The following is a 507-nucleotide window of genomic DNA, read 5'->3' as shown; positions in this document are numbered from 1 at the left end:
GGAGGGTGCCATCTGGGAAGTGGGTGTATAGTTGAATAAGATAGTTTGGGATGTTCTGTGTGATATACACACAAAAAAATCAACAAACTTTAAAAAATGAGTTATATTTGAGGAGGAAGAAAAAAAAGTTACATCATGTTAATTAGTAGAGGTGATGAACATTACCATTGAAATTTACCTGATGACTTTATAGACATACACAGGCACCAAGGATCCGAGTGCAACCAATTATGACTAGTAATAGATACATAGAGATTAGAGATGCATGAGCCAACATCTCAGTGTTAGTAGCAAAAGCAATGAGTCTCTCTGCAAGGAACAATATATTCTAAAATGAAATGGAGACTTTTTTTAAAGTTTAAAAACTCATTCAATTTTATGTCTTACAGGGCTTATACTGAGTTCAATATCGTATTACTGTTATTAATTCAACTGTGAACCTAGAAACTTACAGTGACTTGTGAAAGAGATGTACTCTTGCTCTGGAGTGTGTTACTGAATATGTTA

Source organism: Nannospalax galili, unplaced genomic scaffold, assembly GCF_000622305.1.
Source record: "Nannospalax galili isolate Female #2095 unplaced genomic scaffold, S.galili_v1.0 scaffold158, whole genome shotgun sequence".
NCBI lineage: Eukaryota > Metazoa > Chordata > Mammalia > Rodentia > Spalacidae > Nannospalax > Nannospalax galili.
This window is presented reverse-complemented; position numbering follows the sequence as displayed.